The sequence below is a fragment of the Scyliorhinus torazame genome, chromosome 2, assembly GCF_047496885.1.
Source record: "Scyliorhinus torazame isolate Kashiwa2021f chromosome 2, sScyTor2.1, whole genome shotgun sequence".
NCBI lineage: Eukaryota > Metazoa > Chordata > Chondrichthyes > Carcharhiniformes > Scyliorhinidae > Scyliorhinus > Scyliorhinus torazame.
Genome location: NC_092708.1, coordinates 358,676,058 through 358,694,003, shown reverse-complemented (window position 1 = coordinate 358,694,003; position 17,946 = coordinate 358,676,058).

Below are 17,946 nucleotides of genomic sequence, written 5' to 3'. Positions count from 1 at the left end.
GGCAGCCTCACGCCGTCGAGAAACCTCCTGGGCTGCCGGCAAAACGGAGCATCCCGACGGCGGAGAATCCCGCCCCAAATCTATGAAGAATTGATGGTCATTGTGGAGGAATCAATGAATACATGGGACAGTGGTGTTTGCCCACTAGATTGGAAATCAGAGTACCCACATGTTAATTGTACATTAATTGGGATTTGAATTGCATTTAGATGGCGGACATTAGTTGAGGACTCAGCTGCGTGGAACAAGCTGACACCGTGGTTGTTAGGCTGGAGGTGCATCGTATGTCAATTGAGTCTCTGTCAATGATATAACTGTAAACAGCCTTCACTCCAAAGTTCTATCCTTTACAGTTGGTTATCTGAGACCTAACACTACTTTCAATAATAACTGGTAAAGAATGGAAGCGATCATTGTAAACAAACTGAGGAATACGAATAAGAAAATAACCTTTGACTGACAGCCAACATGCTTTCTGAAAAAGTAGCTTTGGCCTGACCCAACACACACAGTTATTCTTAAGAAGTGACATTCCAAATGGATATGGAAAATCTCATGATGTAGTAATCACTGGACATCCAGAAAGCTTCGACAAGTTTCCACATGAAAATTTACTTAAAGCAATGGGCACACCAGGATGAGGAATTGGCTGATGGAGTTGGGGGAAGTAATGGATGATATTGGGTTCAGGCCATGGATTGAGTGGAGTGCCTCAGGGATCAATGCTGGGAATGTACTGCTGCTGATCTACACCAATTACCTCGATTCAAAAACACAAACTAAATTGGTCAAATTCACAGCTGATTCCAAGTGTGGGGATGGAGAAGAAAACCTGACAAAGTAGTTAAGTGATTGCAGAAAGACCTAGACAGTATTTTCAAATGAGAAAAACTAGAACAGATGAAATCATAGTATACCTACAGTGCAGAAAGAGGCCATTCGGCCCATCAAGTCTGCGCGACCAACCAAAAGATGACTTCATCCAAGCTCACTCTCCCGCCTTATCCCATTAACCCCTTAATCTAACCGACACATCTTTTTGGAAACTAAGGGGCAATTTAGCATGGCCAATCTACCTAATCAGCACATTTTTGTACTGTGGGAAGAAACTGGAGCACCCGGAGGAAACCCACAAAGAGAGGGGGAGAATGTGCAATGCATTGTGAGGCAGCAGTGTTAACCACTGTGCCGCCCTTAATTCAATAGGTACAAGTCTTACTCATTGGATGAAAAGAAATTAGGGATAGCCTTAATGAATGACATTGAATTAGCTAGAGATGAATGGCCGCACTTAGAGGGATTTCCTGAAGCTCGCCAACAGGAAAGGCTCCTCGCAGATCAGGACACCATTTTGTCTGGCAGCCCCGATTTTTGACCCCCTCTTTCAGGCCCACCCCCTGCTTTTTTGAGCCCTCTTCACCCTCTCAACCCGGTGGAGGCCCGCAGGAACTCCCCCTCAACCTGGCAAGACCTCACTGGGCCTAACCTGGCAGTGCCACCCTGGCACCTGGGCACCCTGGCATTGCCACCTGGACACCCGGCAGTGCCACCTGGGCAGTGACAGGGTGGCAATGCCAGAGAGCCCAGGTGACCGGGTGCCACCCTGCCCTGTACCCAACCTGGGGTCTGGGGCCTCCAATGGTGGCACATTGCGAAGTCTCGCAAGATCGTGTTAGATCTCCCGAGGCATTGCGAGCTGGGTAGATCCTGAGAGCAGGGTCTCCCGGCAGTTACTGCCCATATTGTGCCACGGCGCATTACTTTTTGGATGCTGTGTGGCTGGTAGATCATGCCCATAGTCTTTAATGGACAAAAATAAATCGTCTGCCTTCTCGGCTGTCAGCTTCATGTCTCATTATGTTATTGGGTACACATATTCATCATAAATTTAAAGTACCTAATTCTTTTTTTTGCAATTAAGGGGCAATTTAGCTTGGCCAATCCACCTACCCTGCACATCTTTGGGTTGTGGGGGTGAGACCCACGGAGACACGGGGTCACACGGACAGTGACCCAGGGCCGGGATTGAACCAGGGTCCTTGCCGCCATGAGGCAACAGTGCTAACCACTGCACCACCTTGCCACCTGTGGTTCACATTTTAGTCAAGTATTTAAGTACTATTCAAACCAAAATTCAGCACAATTTGATGAACAAAGGTTGTTTGCTACCATCATGGCTTATACTTACCACAATGAATTGAATCGTCAAAATGTAGAGGCTTAATTCTGAGACACAACTTTAAAAAAAAATGTTTATTAAGAATTTTTAAACAAAAGTTTCAACCATACAAACCCCCTCCCCCGTAACAAAAGAAAAGAAAACTCGCGTAGCAAGACATAATCATGGCAAATCAATAGAATACAGAACTTTGTACACTGGATTCCTCCCGTACATATCAACTTTCCGGATCATTTATGTATTTTCTTGCTCAAGTGCCCCCCAGAAAAAAAAACCTTCCCCGTTCCCCCCTTCTTCCCCCCCCTCGAAAGAGATGTCCACCCCCTCCCCTCCCCTCCCCCCCCTCTCCTGGGTTGCTGCTGCTGTCGACCGAACTTCATCTAACGCTCCGCGAGATAGTCTAGGAACGGTTGCCACCGCCTGGAGAACCCCTGCACAGACCCTCCCAAGGCGAACTTTATCCTCTCCAACTTGATAAACCCTGCTGCCATGTCATTTATCCAGGCTTCCACACTGGGGAGCTTCGCATCTTTCCACACTAATAAGATCCTCCGCCGGGCTACCAGGGACGCAAAGGCCAGAATGCCGGCCTCTTTCGCCTCCTGCACTCCCGGCTAGTCCGCCACTCCAAATAGTGCTAGCCCCCAGCTTGGCTTGACCCGGACTTTCACCACCTTAGATATAGTTCTCGCAACTCCCCTCCAGACCCCATTCAGTGCCGGGCACGACCAAAACATATGGGCATGGATCGCCGGGCTTCCCGAGCACCTCCCACATCTGTCCTCCACCCCAAAGAACCTACTCAGCCTTGCCCCCGTCATATGCGCTCTGTGAACAACCTTAAATTGTATCAGGCTAAGCCTGGCACACGAGGAAGAGGAATTAACCCTACTTAGGGCATCAGCCCACCGACCCTCCTCAATCTCCTCCCCCAGCTCCTCTTCCCAATTACCCTTCAGCTCCTCTACCAAAGCCTCCCCCTCTTCTTTCATCTCCTGGTATATCGCCAACACCTTGCTCTCTCCGACCCATACACCCGAGATCACCCTGTCTTGAATCTCCTGTGGCAGGAGCAGCGGAAATTCCCTCACCTGCCGCCTCACAAACGCCCTCACTTGCATGTACCTGAAAACGTTTCCCGGGGGTAGTCCAAACTTCTCCTCCAGTGCCCCTAAGCTCGCAAACGTCCCATCGATGAACAGGGCCCCCATTCTTCTAATCCCTACCCGATGCCAGCTCTGAAACCCCCCGTCCATCCTTCCTGGGATAAACCGATGGTTATCTCTGATCGGGGACCACACCGAGGCTCCCATCGCACCCCTGTGCCGTCTCCACTGGCCCCCAGATCTTTAGCGTTGCCGCCACCACCGGTCTCATGGTGTACCTTGTCGGCGAGAGCGGCAGCGGTGCCGTCACAGGGCGCCCCCAGGCTCGTTCCTTTGCAGGACGCCATCTCCAACCTCTTCCATGCTGCCCCCTCTCCCTCCATCACCCACTTACGGATCATCGCCACGTTGGCTGCCCAGTAGTAGCCACCCAGATTCGGCAACGCCAGCCCTCCTCTATCTCTACTACGCTCCAGGAACTCCCTCTTTACCCTCGGGGTCTTGCTTGCCCACTCAAAACCCATAATGCTCCTGCCCACACTCTTAAAAAAGGCCTTGGTGATCACAATTGGAAGGCACTGGAATACAAAAAGAAACCTCGGGAGGACCACCGTTTTAATTGACTGTACTCTGCCCGCTAGCGAGAGTGGCAACATGTCCCATCGTTTGAGGTCCTCCTCCATCTGCTTCACCAGCCACCTCAAATTGAGTTTGTGCAGGGCCCCCACAGCTCCTAGCTACCTGGATCCCCAAGTATCGAAAGCTCCTTTCTGCCCTCCTCAACGGTAGGTCGTCTATCCCTCTTCCCTGATCCCCCGGGTGCACCACAAAGAGCTCACTCTTCCCTACATTGAGCTTGTAGCCTGAGAAGTCCCCAAACTCTCTTAGGATCTGCATGACCTCCACCATCCCCTCCACTGGATCCGCCACATACAGCAACAGGTCGTCTGCATATAGCGACACTCGATGCTCCTCTCCCCCTCGGACCACCCCCCTCCATTTCCTGGACTCCCTTAATGCCATGGCCAAAGGTTCAATTGCTAATGCAAACAACAGGGGGCACAGGGGGCACCCCTGCCTTGTCCCTCGATACAGCCGGATGTACTCCGACCTCTGCCGATTCGTAACCACACTCGCCACCGGGGGTCTATATAGGAGCTTAACCCAGCTAATAAACTCTCCCCCGAACCCAAACCTCCACAACACTTCCCAGAGATACTCTCACTCTACTCGGTCAAAGGCCTTCTCCGCGTCCATAGCTGCCACTATCTCCGCCTCCCCGTCCACCGAGGGCATCATAATCACATTTAGGAGCCTCTGCACATTGGTGTTTAACTGCCTGCCCTTTACAAATCCCGTCTGGTCCTCGTGAATCACCCCCGGGACATAATCCTCAATCCTCGTAGCCAACACTTTTGCCAGCAACTTAGCATCTACGTTGAGGAGCGAGATCGGCATGTACGACCCACATTGCAGTGGGTCCTTATCCCGCTTCAGGATCAAAGAGATTGTCGCCTCCGACATTGTCGGGGAAAGGGTCCCCCCCTCCCTTGCCTCATTGAAAGTCCTCACCAGCAACGGGGCTAACAGGTCTACATACTTCCTATAGAACTCCACCGAGAACCCATCTGGTCCCAGGGCCTTCCCTGCCTGCATGCTCCCCAGTCCTCTAATCAGCTCCTCCAACCCCACTGGCACCCCCAAACCAGCCACCTCCTGCTCCTCCACCCTCGGGAACCTCAGTTGGTCCAAGAATCGTCGCATCCCCTCTTTTCCCACTGGGGGATGGGACCAGTACAGCTCCTCATAAAAGGCCTTGAATGCCTCATTCACTTTCACCGCACTCCGCACCGTAGTTCCCCTCCCATCCTTGACTCCACCTATCTCCCTCGCTGCCATCCTCTTACGGAGCTGATGTGCCAGCATCCGGCTCGCCTTCTCCCCACACTCATACATCGCCCCCTGTGCCTTCCTCCACTGTGCCTCTGCCTTCCCTGTGGTCAACAGGTCGAACTCCGTCTGGAGACTTCGCCTCTCCCTGAGTAGTCCCTCATCAGGGGCCTCTGCATATCTCCTGTCCACTCTTAAAATCTCCCCCACTAACCTCTCCCTTCCCTCCCTCTTCTCCCTATGAGCCCTGGAGATTAACTCTCCCCTGACCACTGCCTTCAACGCCTCCCATACTACTCCCACCTGCACCTCCCCATTGTCGTTGGCCTCCAGATACCTTTCAATGCACCCCCGCACCCTCCCGCACACTTCCTCATCTGCCAGCAGTCCCACATCCAACCGTCACAGCGGGCGTTGGTCCCTCTCCTCCCCCAGCTCTAGTTCCACCCAGTGCGGGGCGTGGTCTGAAATGGCTATGGCCGAATACTCCGTTCCCTCCACTTTCGGGATCAATGCCCTGCCCAGAACAAAAAAATCTATCCGGGAGTAGGCCTTGTGTACATGGGAGAAAAAAGAAAATTCTCTGGCCAAAGGCCTGGCAAATTTCCAAGGATCTACTCCCCCCATCTGGTCCATAAACCCCCTAAGCACCTTGGCCGCAGCCGGCCTCTTTCCGGTCCTAGATCTGGAGCGATCCAGTGCTGGGTCCAACACAGTGCTAAAATCCCCACCCATTATCAAGCTTCCTACCTCCAAGTCCGGAATACTCCCCCACATACGTTTCATGAATCCAGCATCATCCCTGAGACCCAACTTTAACATTCCATAGAAGAGTCATATTGGAACTGAAAACATTAGCACTGTTTCTCTCTCCACAGATGCTGAGAGACCTGCTAGGTGTATCCATCATTCTCTGTTTTTATTTAACATTGCTGCGTTAGCTTCTTACTGCTAGATTGTGGACCTGGACCATTTAAACATGCGGCAACAGATTTGTGGATTTATGCAATGAATGATACCTGTTAACATAATTAATTCTCGAAATGCCAATCACACCAGGTTTCTTGTTCTTTAAGTCTTGCAGTTCAATCTGTTCTTCAATTATCTTGCAAACACATTCCTCTCCACATTATCAGCTTTAACAGGCAGCCAGCTTATAAAAATAAGAGAGATATTCCAAGGTGCAACTTCCAGTTGGGGAACGTAGTCGAGTGTTTGTATAAGGAATGTCGAATTCAACTGGGAACTCGGGAAATGAAACAGAGCCCAAGATAAGGTCATCTCTCGAGCAGTTACATCAAAAATTTGGAGATGAAGATTCAAAAGGATTGTGCATTATTTTCATCAGAATGTTTCATTGCTATATAACATTTCCACAAATTGCAAAAAAAATTGTATAACGCTGTTCATATGTCGGGGGAATTAGCTCAAATGATAGAGCGCTCGCTTGGCATGTGAAAGGTAGTGGGATTGATGCCCACATTCTCCACTTTGATTTAAGGGGGAGTCGGGTAGCTTAGCTGGCAGAACTGCTGATCATGACGCGGGGCAATGCCAACAGTGCAGGTTCCATTCCCGTACCGGCGGAGGTTATTCGTAAAGGCCCCGCCTTCTCAACCTTGCCCCTCACCTGAGGTGTTGGTGACCCTCAGGTTAAATCACCAGCAGTCAGTTCTCTTTCTCTCAAAGGGGCGAGCAGCCTATAGCCCTCTGGGGCAATGGCGACATTTACACTATTGGGCAACACAGTGACGTTAGCACTGCTGCCTCAGAGCGGCAGGGACCCAGGTTCAATTCCGACATTGGGTGACTGTCTGTGTGGAGTTTGCACGTTCTCCAGGCGCTCTGGTTTCCTCCCACAGTCCAAAGATGTGCAGATTAGGAGGACATTGTGCGATAATCGCCAGGCAGGAATGTTCCCTTCCACTCAAAGGCATTCAGCCTCTGATCTTCCGATAAGCGTTCTCCAAGGCAGCCTTCAGGACACGTGACAACGCAGAATCGCCGAGCAGAAACTTATAGCCAAGTTCCACACACGAGTACAGCCTCAACCGGGACCTTGGATTCATGTCGCATTACATTCACCCCACCCACCGCCTGGCCTGGGCTTACTAAATCTTACCAACTGTCTTGGTTTGAGACAATTCACATCTCTTTAACCTGTGATTATCCCTCCCTCTGGATCTGTAAAGACTTAATTACCTGCAAAGACTTGCATTCAAAGTATCGTCTTGCATCTTTGACTTTATCTATATATATATATATATATATATATATATATATATATATATATGTTTCTGGAACCTACCTCTTCATTCACCTGAGGAAGGAGCAGTGCTCCGAAAGCGAGTGATTCAAAACAAACCTGTTGGACTTTAACCTGGTGTTGTAAGACTTCTTACTGTGCTCACCCCAGTCCAACGCTGGCATCTCCACATCAGGTTAGGAAGGTTCGGGGACAGGGTTTGGGAGTGGGCCTGGGTAGGGTGCTCTTTCAGAGGGTCGCTGCAGACCTGATGGGCCAAATGGCCTCCTTCAGCACTGCAGGGATTCTATGATTCTATGATAATGTTCCTCTTTATGGGTCTGTGAAAAGTCAGAACAGTAAAGATTGGTAGATATTGATTTAGATTAATGAAGCAAAACTTCATGGATGGTTACAGATCATTAATTGCAATTCCTTTTCAATTATCATTCCAATGTGTTGCAGTAACTTGACACGCAAGTGCTAACAATTCTGAAATACTATATTGGTGAAAATTTCACCAAGTTCCATTATCTTTCTAATTGTATCCAGGTTGTCATCTACAATGGTTTCTATTGCTGCCCGTGCACTGTTATATCTGGTGTTCCCCAAGGATCCATCCCCGAGCCCCTCCTATTTCTCATATGCCTGATGTCCCCTCAGTGGCATGGTCTGAAGGCATGGTGTTAGTGTTTACCTATATACCGATGAACTCCAGCTCTACCTCAACACCACCTCTTTCGACTCTTCCACCCTTGCTAAATTATCAGACTACATAGCTGACATCCAATACCACAAAAATTTCTTCCAATTAAATATTTGGAAAGGCTGAAGCCATTACTTTCTGCCGCCTCTCAAACTCTATTCTCCAATTGCCAACTTCATCCTTCTTCCCGGCAACAATCGGATCTTAGTGTCATATTTCTGCCCAGGTGCGCTGGTGTCTGGAGGGAGGATTCGGAAAGAACGGAGACCGCCGTTGTCTCCTTGGTGGCAGGTTCCGGGTTGGCCTCCAGCACGTCCTCCTCCCTGGCACTGCTCATAGGGCCCTGGGGGACTCCATGGGATGTGGGGGGGGGGGACCAGCTGGAGTGAGGTTTAGTGACCTCCGAGTCATCTGCCATTGACAGTCTTTGCAGCTCCCCATTCTCTGCACCCTGGTGTTGACACGCTCAGTGATGCTCCTCAGGGACTGGGCCATGCTCTGTAGTGCCTCAGCAATGTCTACCTGCATCTAGGACACGTGCCTCAGCAACAGCCATCATGTTGAGGCCCTCAACCAGTGTTACCTCAGACTGAGCTATGCCTTGATCATCACCACTCAAGACACGGACGTCGTGCTCCAGGTTTTCCTCTGTGGTTGCCACCCTAGCAGTGTTGGCGTCCGTGGCATGCATTGGTGGCACCATCTCCTGCGCCAGAAGGCTTTGGGACTCCTCCAATAGGCTCGTAGTTGCTGCAGTGTCACCGACACCCTCTCCTGAATGTCACACCTGTGTCTGATCATCTGTATCAGCTGTGGAGAACCTTGTCCAGAGGACTGTCATCTGGCTGGCACCCAACTATGTCCAGGGATCAAGCAGACCTCTGACTGTTGTCTCCCTTGGATGTTCCTGCCTCCACCTGATGTGCATCAGTACCTGTGTGGTGCTCATCAGATTGTGCCCCAGAAATTATCCATTAATGTTGCCAATCGAGGTGTGTGCCTCTGCATTGCTGGAAGATGGGGGTGAAAGCTGTGACACCTCAATGGTAGTCTCCTTGGAGGTCTCCTCCAAGGTGGTCTCTTGGGTGTCGGGGGGGGGGGGTTTGACTCCAGATGGCCTGGCCTCATCAAATGGAGATCCTGCGAGACAATGGACATGTGGTCAGTGAGAGGGACGATCATTTTGTCTGACATGAACAACTCATTTGAGACAGGACACCTGGGTGAAGGGGCAGTGGATCCTCACCTCTCTGGCTCAGGCCAACCTTGCTGTCGGTGACTGCTCTCTCCTCGGACAATTCCACGATTTCCAGGGCTTGTTCCTCACAGGGGGTGACGACTTGAATCTCTGGGACTCCACCCCCTGACTTGGCCCTTTCCCATTTATTATGGGCTTTCTTCTCCTGCGGGCACAAAGAGAGGGCATTGTGAGCCGCATGCTTGCTGGGTCGGGGAGTCGATAGCATGTGGCATCTGTGGGCATCACACCTGGACATAAAGGGGTTTTGCTGGTGGGTGCCAGGGGGTTCTGAGCAACAAACATGAAGTTCAGATGTGGGGAGGGTGCAAAGTGTCCGCCAGTGATTTTGGGTGGGGGGGGGTTTGGGAATTTGTGTTGTGGCAGGCAGTACTGATGCCAGAAGAGCATCTGATGTCCCAGAAGAGTAACTTACTCTTGCTCAGCTCATTGGAGGTTGCTTGTCTTCTTCAACATTGTGCCTGGTCATGCTGTCGCACTGACAGTCACTGCCACTGCCTCCCAGGTGGCATTGCTGACCCTGCTGCTGGTCCTCCGACCTCCTCGGGAGAAAGGTGTGGCCCGCTTCTCACCCACAGCGTCGAGAAGCCTCGTGAACTCGCGATCCCCAAAGCGAGGAGCGGGTCTGCGCGCTGCCACGCTTGTGTGCTGACTGGGAGTGAGTGGTGAGGGAGTGTTTGAAAGCAGCTCCCCCTTGTCAGCAACGAGCTGCTGAGGCGCGAGTCAGGCGAATCAGACGGCGAGGCAGCCAGTAATGTTGAGAATCTCCTGCTGGCGCATTTTTGGCACGAAGTGCCATTGAATTTGGGCCGTAATCCCGTCAACCCAGCCGTCACGAAACATCTGCCAAACCGTCAAAACTACTTTGATTTCTCTTTGTTGAATCGCGGCCATCGAGTGCTTTACCTCACTGACTACAAGATTTCAGCCAGCTCGATTAAATTCAAAATGCATAAAGAGCAAATGAAGAATGTGCAAAAATTCTGGAAGAATTCATAAGTGGATGGGCAGAATATGTTCCTAATAATCGCAAGCTGTAACATTACTGCAAGCAACGATTACCTCTCAAGTGTTGTAGATGACTTTCTGGTTTATGATGAGAGACTGCTCAGAGTCAAGGGGCGGAGAATCCATTTCCGCGCATGGAATTGGGGCCGGCGCCGGTTCCCTGATTCTCCGGCCCCCGAAAAGCGGCGTACTCCCTACCTGCGGACATTGCCAGAGGTCCGCCCTGCTATTCTCCACACCCGACCCGCCAAAGTCCTGACAGCGTATTTTGAATATGGTCCTGCTGTTCGGGATACTCGTGTGGCGGCGGCGGACCCCGTCCATGGCTGCCATGGTCGGGGGTGGGCTGATCGGTGGGCGGGGGCCTCATCTGGAAACTGGGCTACTTTAGGGCGGGTGTTCCAGGTAAGGCGCGCGGTCGATCGGGGGCACTATTTACGAGGTCCAGCTCCGTGGTCTGAGTCCGCCATGGAACATGTGCGGCCTCTGACCCGGAAGTGCTGGGGCCCACATCTGCAGCTAAAGCTGCAAGCTTCACAACAGGTGCCTGCTAGCCCCTGCAGGGCTGTGAATATGTGGCCCTTTGACGCCAGTTTTTCTGGCGTAAAAGGCCAATGTTTTTACGGCGCCGTGGGGACATAATCCCTGAAACGGAGAATCCAGCCCAAGATACATAGATACATAGAAGATAGGAGCAGGAGGAGGCCTTTTGGCCCTTCGAGCCTGCTCTGTCATTCATCACGGCTGATCATCCAACTCAATAGCCTAATCCTGCTTTCACTCCATCGCCTTTGATCCTATTCTCCCCAAGTGCTATATTTAGCCATCTCTTGAATATATTCAACGTTTTAGCATCAACTACTTCCTGTGGTAATGAATTCCACAGGCTCACCACTCTTTGGGTGAAGAAATGTCTCCTTATATCTGTCCGAAATGGTTTACCCTGAATCCTCAGACTGTGACCCTTGGTTCTGGACACACCCATCATTGGTAACATCTTCCCTGCATCTACCCTGTCTAGTCCTGTTAGAATTTTATAAGTCTCTATGAGATCCCCCCTCATTCGTCTGAACTCCAGCGAGAACAATCCCAATCTAGTCAATCTCTCCTCATATGACAGTCCCGCCATCCCTGGAATCAGTCTGGTAAACCTTTGCTGCACTCCCTCGAGAACAAGAACATCCTTCCTCAGAGGAGACCAAAACTGCACACAATACTCCAGGTGTGGCCTCACCAAAGCGCTGTATAATTGCAGCAACACATCCCTGCTTCTATACTCAAAACCTCTCGCAATGAAGGCCAACATACCATTAGCCTTCTTTACAAGGTAGTCCAATGCATTGTTTTGGTTTTTTTAAAATATAAATTTAGAGTGCCCGATTCATTTTTTCCAATTATGGGCAATTTAGTGTGGCCAAACCACCTACCCTGCACATCTTTGGGTTGTAGGGGCGAAACCCATGCAAACATGGGGAGAATGCGCAAACTCCACATGGAAAGTGACCCAGAGCTAGTAAAACAGGTCTTGTTTACAGGTCACCCTCTTACAGACTGAAAAAGCCTGCCCGAAGCTCGCAAATGCTCAGAACCCTCAACAGTGATGTAAGATCACATGACAAGAGAATGCTGTGAGACAGTTCTATGTGAAGCCTTGTACTGTACATACTTTGTTGAATGTTCCGTAAGTTTACTAACAGCCATGTCTCCAGCAGTCTCCATCAATCCTGATCAAGACCAACCTCATCTAAGACCCACAACAATAGTAACAGACTGGGCACTATTAAAACCCTGTCTGACAACGCGCTGGAGTTACACTTCATTCAGTTTCAACCCCGAGAGTCAGCCTCCCCGATTAGCCTCGCTTCACTGCATGGAGTCAGATCAGAAGCGGATTCTATTTGTTAATATTCTCTTTCGCACTGCTCGAAACAATACAAAGAGACAGCTCATGTACTCCCTTAAAATATGTTTTCACAAATCACTTCCTTAATGGTATGAGCCTGTGTCTTGATTTTTTTTATGGTTATGTTCTATTTTGCCAATTTGTATTGTTTCTGCTGTGAGCCTCTAGTACCTCAAAAGGACCATTCTTGATTTGTACGTACTGAGTGTTGGGAAGAGCAAGGTTTCTTGCCCGATAACCATGTAGATTTAATGGATCACAACAACAGGAACTATAGCTGAATTTTCCCTTCCGAACTAGGTTGAACATAGCACCCCAGCCATCGAACACCTGAGTGTAGCTAACAGGAATGGAACAAAGGGTTGCTGGTCTGTAGGGATCAGCTGCATACTTTCTTTAGCAATGAGCATCAACCTGATTTATTTATAATTTACTGCATTTAGTATATGCAAAGTTTGGAAAGTTTAAAAAAATACTTGGCTTGTAAACCACAAAATTCTTAAGAATGAACAGAAACAGAGCTGTTAAAGCGTTTGGGATTTAGTAGGTTGATCATCGCATTAAAGGCTATAAAGCTTGACAATACACTGAAATTAGTGTTTTGTCTTGATGCCCCTGCCTGATGGACCCCCCTATATAGTAGGTAGAATTATATCATATTAAATTGCCATAATTCATTTAAATATAGATCCTAGGTCATCATCTGACTTCCTTGTCAGGATCTTAAAAACGTGAGCTTTACTAGGAAGAATATTGTAGTGTGTAGTTTGTGCCACTTTGATTGCCTTATTGCTAAAGTAGTCTGCCTGCATGTCAAAGGGTAAAGATGTAGTAACAAGTAACATGTTTTGAAGTAATAATAATCATTTATTGTCACAAGTAGGCTTCAATGAAGTTACTGTGAAAAGCCCCTAGTCGCCACATTCCAGCCCCTGTTCGGGGAGGCCGGTACAGGAATTCAACCCGCACTGCTGGCCTTGTTCTGCATTACAAGCCAGCTGTTTAGCCCACTGTACTAAACCAGCCCCTTAAGTAATTTGCTATCCATTTTGTACAAGCATAAATGGGTGAAAGTTCAATTTACTATAAAAACTGCAAAGGAGCCAAAAGAACACATCTGCAGTTTTATCAGAGAATCAAATGCAGTTAGAGAACAAAAGATAGCAAAGTCAAAGATGTCCATTAAACTTTTACTTTCATCAAAAAACTATGCACAATAAACTGAATTATACAAAATTAAAAGTACAAAGCAATAATACAGTGAGTACTTAAATCTGTTGCATAGAAATCAAAAGCAAATATGGAATTATGTATACAAATGCTAATTACAAGTTGCTTTTCATATTTTAATAAGATTAAATTGTAAGAAATTTGCATTTCTATTGGGTTCAAGTTATTGCTGCTTCTGAAACATGAATACCTGCATTTCCCTATAACATGGAAGCAATATTAAGGCACTGAAAGGATAATGTACTTAGATATTGTTAGCAAAAGTACTAGATGCACTAGAGAGTCTCCAGCACAGAATTCTATCCAATAAAACTGTAGTTATTTTCCATACAGGATTTCATGGTTAACTGTTTGTGCAAAGTGAAAACAAACATTAATTACACAACTTAATTTTTATTTCAAGTGCATCATCTTCTGGGTTGTGATTGAAAATTAAATATAGACATTAAACTAATGCTCGCATGATTTAGATCTTAGTATTATACGTGTAGTAGTTGAAACATTTGATTTGATTAGATGTCAGGTCAATGGTACATTCCTGTTTAATAGTTTGAAAGATGTAAATGAGCGTTAATTAATGGCACAGTTCTGAACTGTTTTAACATTATAAAACATGCACAATTCATATTGTGGTGATCTTTCAATTATAGTTCACTCATTCGCATTGCAAAATAATGTCACTCGATTCTATTTTAAAGTTGGCTAAAGTACTTTACGATGATGTTTTGAGATGTTCAAAATGCAAATACGCTCTTTTACCCAGATCAATTCCTCGAAGGATAATTAATATTATAATAATGCATTGAAATTTGCTGCAAGTTATGAAAAGATGCTGTGGAGATCTGTTATTTTATAAAGAAAGGATCTCAAATGTACTGAGTGGTAGATTATCATTAATACCTGTAAATATACGCCAGCCAGTTATGTTTGCAATTTGATATTCCATTTGAAAACCAAAACATGGTGCTAGTCACTTGCGGGAAGTAAAACTAAATTGTATGAGTAGAAAACATACTAAACCTAAAGTATGTTTCAAATCTGTAGCTAATGTTTCTCATATTTTGTTTTTCCAAACAGCGGTCTTCTGTAGAGTAAAATTGAAACAAGTCAAATGTGCAAAACACTGCATTATGCCAACAGTACTCCGCAAAATGCTGTCGAATAAAACTGATAACAAATAAATCAATTATCTATTATACTGCATTATGCCATTAGAAAACTCCACAAGGTGTTATCCATTGAAGGTAATTGGTCAAACCATACATAATTAGCACTTAATTTATATCTGACTCTTGGGAAAGTATGAGTGCAACATTTTATTTATTGTTCATTCTGATTCTTATGAAGGACATTTCACCATCCTTTTTAAAATGAACTACAAAGAATTATGATCTGCTTGTTTGGTTCTGTGTATTTTGGTCCTATTATATTGTTACTAACATGGTTGGTCATACATGCTTGGAAGGAGTATTAATATCAACGAGAGTAACTCCAAAATACATTTAAAGACGATAGCATCTGACTAAGAATGCCAGAGTTAATTTATTTTCTAACTATATGATTGATAGCGAGATCCCAGGAAAAAGGATTCCAGCAGTTTAGAATCCCTGCGAAACACCTTTTGATTAATTATGCCTCAATTTTAACTTGGGGGCGATGGCAAGTCATGCAATTACACTCGGGCACTACTAATGCTTGCCCAAAAAATTTGGCTAAGATTTGTAAAAATGCTGAGGGGTGCATTACCAAAAATACTGTGTGCTTTGCAAAGCAGTGTTCTGGTTATTTAATGCATTTTCAGATAAATTACTTTCATTTTGTTTTTGTCCCGAGTGAAGTTGCATTATGCATCTTGAGCAGAATCAAATGAGCTGATGTCTGACAATCCTAAAGACTATTTTATCCGCAGGAGATTACTGTTGTTTAAGTTCACAAAAGAAGGGGTCATTGTGATGCGGAGCACAATGCAATTCTATCCACTTGACAGAAAAATACTGCTACGCTCAAATAAATTGCACCGGATGCGTAAGAAAAGTGTAGCATTTCCCCGACCAAATAATTAATCTGGAAATTGGAAAAATCCAAACATTTAAAGGTGGGAGATTTTCAGAAAATGCCACAGGCCCATAACTGGACAAGTGTTGGGAGACTGAAGAGCAGCCAGCCCATTGTGTTTGTTGTAAGAAGGATTCCAGTTTCTTAGCCAGCAGCAACTGAATTAGTTGCTCCAAGAATGAAAAGGTTTTTCAGGCTGTACAGTCACTATTTTAAAGTGGATCTAATTTCTATCAATATTGTTTTGATGCGGTATTATGTCATGCTACGGAGACTGTGTCATCTAAAAATATCTTTGAGAAAATGAAGTTCAATGCAGTGCTCAGTAAAGTCGTTCCTGGGTTCTCCATTACAATACTCAGTGAATAAATGAACAATCTGTTTGTGTAGCATACTATTAACACCATCTCCAATTGTTTTTCATTGCAGCCATTCATCAATAAATGTCAGTCAGGCAGATAACCATTTCCTTTCAATGAGTACCACTCTCGCACCAGAAGTTCCTTGTTAATTTGCCTGCCAATCTTTGATTGCAATTTTACAAACAAAGTAGAATGTGAAAGCAAATTAATTCGGGAAGCGTCGTGTAAATAGAAAACAGGTAGAGATTTCACTGAGAATATTCTCAAAGCAGATGGACTGAACGTCACAACAATTACAACCTGCAATTTCTGATGGGTTACTCAGTTAGGCTGTTTACCCGAGTCATTATATATGGACCACAAGCATGTAGGGGTGAATTCTCCACCTCCCCAGCCACGTGTTCCTCCGTGGCGCGGAGTTGCCGGGATTCTTGGTTCCCGCCGCCTGCCAATGGGATTTTCCATTGTGGGCACCCCATGCTGCCAGGAAACCCACGGGCAGGGGAGCGCTGCCAGCGTGATGGAGAATTCCACCAACAGAGAATTCACTCCGTAGTCTTTATTTTAGTTCAGAAAGTAAAGGTTTGCATTTATATATCCAGCAAAGAAAGGGAAACAATGGGTGGAATCATACTAAGATTTGACAAAGTGTCAGGTTCAGATAGAAAACTGACGTGGAACTCTCCAGTTTCAGACCAGTTTCTCATGGAATCCTGAGCCTCTGGCACACAAGAAAAATTAGTTTACGCCGTCATTCTGGCAGGGTGGCGCCTCATGGTGCCAGGAACCATCTCCAAACAGATCAGGCAATATCCATCGAATAAGGAGGCTGGCGGGACAGCAGGTGAGGACAAAATTAAGCCGATTGTGTTTCCTGGAGTGGATGGAAGAGCGAGAACAATTGTGCAGGAAATGGAATCAACATGGTTGAGGCCCCTTATCAACCACGGTGACGGAGGATGGGAATCCATGCTCGAGTAAAAAAGATGTGTCAGAAGTTCTAGGATGGAATGTTGCAACATCAAGACAGATATGATGGAGGTGGGGAAACTAGGACAATGGGATAGTGTCCTTACAGGAAGTGGGGTGGGAAGATTTGTAGTTAAGGTAGCTGTGGAAGTTAATGGGCGTATATTGACCATTGGCTGATAGCTTGATGATGACCAGATATGGAGCCAGGAAGGGAAGGAAAGAATCAGAGTTAGACCATGTGAAGGTAAGGGAAAGGGTGGAAATTAGAAGTTAAGTTGATGACATTTTCCAATGCGGGGCTACAGAATTTGTTGGGGGGGGGGAGATGTGGAATGTGAAGTTAAGGCTACAGTCAGATCGGCCATGATCTTACTTAATGGCACAGCAGACTCAAGGGACAACTGGTCTACTCCTGCTTCTAATACATGTGTCTGTCCTGCACCCTTTTCATGATCTTGGAACATGTTACAGTTCTTTGCAGTCAAAGAGCTACTTACGACGTGTTTTCACTGTTGCAATATAATGTATTGTGATTTTGTTTTTGTGCAAAATAGTTTCACAAACATACTCACAGGGATCACTAGCTGTTTTCTATTGACATGATGCTTCCTGTTTTAATTTGGTTCCAAATTGTATTTTGATTTTAAAATGGCAATCTGGAACTTGCCAGGTAGATTAACAAGACCATTCTGGTGATTGATCAACGAGTGCTTGTTGGAAAGAAAGAGAGTCTGTCTAGTTGTCATTCATTGATGAATGGTTGTAATATATATTATAATTTGATATTATAACCTGATATTATGTTGATCCAATTTCCAATTTTTTGCTGTTGGGCCCAGAAAAATATGAGAAATTACAAGTTCTAGAGCAGCTCATATACATTTATTTAAAATATTCCCCTAGCCCTGAAAACTCCTGGATTACAAGAATATCATTACTGCACTGGTTGAAAACTCCCAAATCTCCTTCCTTCAAACCAAGCCTACGTGTAATTAAAGTCAATGTTTTAGTTTTTTGCTGTTGATTCGCACT